Source organism: Ciona intestinalis, unplaced genomic scaffold (genome assembly GCF_000224145.3).
Source record: "Ciona intestinalis unplaced genomic scaffold, KH HT000395.1, whole genome shotgun sequence".
Classification (NCBI taxonomy): domain Eukaryota; kingdom Metazoa; phylum Chordata; class Ascidiacea; order Phlebobranchia; family Cionidae; genus Ciona; species Ciona intestinalis.
Window position 1 is genome coordinate 3,460 of NW_004190716.1, and position 2,548 is coordinate 6,007.

Below are 2,548 nucleotides of genomic sequence, written 5' to 3' on the forward strand. Positions count from 1 at the left end.
TTTTTTAATGGGCAAGACTGCAGTGCAACATCTTGCATTTTGCAGTTGAGATATATAAAATTGTAATATATAGGCGAGAACGTTGCGGTTGAGAAGAACCACTGGTTTAGATTATTCTCCAATCGACTTACACGTGTGAATTCAAATGGACATGAATATTGGACGCCTGGCGCTGAGAGTTCGATTATGGCTGCAGGCTGCAACTACTGCACGTCATCAAAACAACATTCAAACAAAATTTTAAAGACAAATTTAGTGATATAAAAAAAGTTCAATCAACAACAAATTTTGACGCAAAATTTTCGAATCAAGTGCTTGACGCAATTTTTTGAATCAAATTTGCGTCAAGATTTCACACGCATTGGACGGCGGTTGCGCAAAAAAACAAATTAAATTTCTACGTAGAAAAAAATCAAATTTGCGTCAAGATTTTGCACGCATTTGACGGCGGTTGCTTCAAAAAGCTGGTGGACAAAATCTAATGCAGCAAGCAAGGACCGAACAGTACAATGAGGCTTTTTTCTTAGTAAGAGGCAGTCCCAAAAGTTGTAGAAAGAAGATAATTTACAGTAGTAATAATGTACATCAAACACCCAGAACGATAAAAAAAGTCGGTAAAATGCAGTCAAAACGTCTTGTCTCAAGTGTTATTTCTGTAGAATCAGAAATAAGAAAATACTCATCAGGTTTTCTCCCTTTTCCCACAGCTAGAAGAAACGGTAGTCATTCCTGGGGGCTTCTCTTTTGCAAATGACTCCGCATCTACTGTAACCACACATGATTAATTAAACTCACCCCTAACAATATCACAACTGTTTGCTCTCCTGATTTCTGCTTTTTAATATTTACTGATGGCAGTAGTTTATTTAGCAGTAAAATCGCCTTCAGAATTTCTGAAAATAGCATGTATCATTGTTGTGCCATGGTTTAAAATGGCTTGTTGACATTAAAGTTAAAAATAATAGAAAAGGCTTTATTAAAAACCACGTATGGTCAAGAAGTTTAGATGCACTTACACCATCATCACTTTCAATTGAATGATTTCGACACATGTTCAGGTTATATAATGTTAACGCCATCAAATGTAGGCGAAGTTTAAAGTCCAGCAACGTGCAACATTGTGCGGTCCTACTAAAACACGCCCGGCGGGGCCCGGTGGGACCCGGTAGGGAACCGGTGGTCACGGTAATGCTAAAACACGCCCGGTGAGTATTTCGTACAAAGGGAGCTTTCCCTATGCAAGATCCACCAAACTGTGTGTATAAAGATGTTTAGCTGAGTGAGACCCTAAGTTGAGGTTTTTAAATATAAACTTTGATTATGTACGACGTTTGTTTTGTTGGGGACACTTACATAATGAACTGTATTTTTATCAAACGTTTGTTACTATTTTTTGTTAATATAGGCAGTGGGGGAAAATGGGACACATGTTCATTCTATTTTCTCGTCCCATTTGATAGTATACAAAGAACGTTCAAAGAAATATAAAACCATATCCTCCTCACAAATCCCATAGGGCATAGACCGTTGTTAATTGTTTAAAACACAATCAGGATATTTGAATGCTATAAATGCTAAAAGTGTCCTACGGTACGTTACGGCTTACGCCACAGTACTATACAGAGACACTTGTATTTGATCGAAGTTTTATTATTAAAATCGTATTTGATCAAAGTTTTATTATTAAAATCGAAGTTTTAATGTTCAAAACGTTCAAAAACGGAAAATGTAACTAATAAAAACGAAGAAATACCTTTTAAAAACGAACAATGCAACTTTTAAAAACGAACAAATATAACTTTTAAAAACGAAAAACGGAACTTATAAAACGAAAATTGTAAATTAGACATAGGTTTAGTTAGCGTGTCCGGCTTTTTCGTATTCGGACACGTTGTCCTGGCTTTCGTGCAAAACGGGGTTTTAGTGGAATAACAAGCCTTTAAAAACGAACAATGCAACTTTTAAAAACGAACAAATATAACTTTTAAAAACGAAAAACGGAACTTATAAAACGAAAATTGTAAATTAGACATAGGTTTAGTTAGCGTGTCCGGCTTTTTCGTATTCGGACACGTTGTCCTGGCTTTCGTGCAAAACGGGGTTTTAGTGGAATAACAAGCCTTCCGTCGCGCGATCTCACCGTTGTTTCGGATTTGGCAGAGCGATAATTAAAGAACTTGTTTATAATGTGTCTTTTTTCATCATCGTTTTTAATTTGCCATGCATATTTCGTAACTGCGATCCCTTTGACGTGCGGAGCAAGAATAAAGTTTCCATCGCCGTAAATTGCCCGCTTTATGTCTATACTTTGAAGACAGACAATATCTTCTAATTTTTTAACAAGTTCTGTTATCTTTAAACATTTCCAGTTTGTTGTCAGCTTTATGGTGTGGTTCATGGATTCTGTGGAATTGTTGGTCCAATCCAATGGTGTTTTAAATGTCTTATGTGGCCTCCAAATATGGGTTTCTATTTTGACTACTAATGCTTCAAAATAGTTTACAAAGGTTGGTGCATTTTCTTCGAATTCAGCTCTTAGTTTTAACGA

The 2,548-nt window shown here is 36.2% G+C and overlaps 1 long non-coding RNA gene across 1 annotated transcript; it reads right to left on the reverse strand.

Annotated features, from left to right (window-relative positions):
* Positions 1-440: 440 nt before the first annotated feature.
* LOC113475413 lies at positions 441-1,408 on the reverse strand. Its single transcript, XR_003397162.1, has 2 exons — positions 1,019-1,408; positions 441-893 (listed from the first exon to the last, which is right to left on the reverse strand). It is a non-coding gene; the product is annotated as an uncharacterized LOC113475413 (long non-coding RNA).
* Between the last annotated feature and the right edge of the window lie 1,140 nt (positions 1,409-2,548).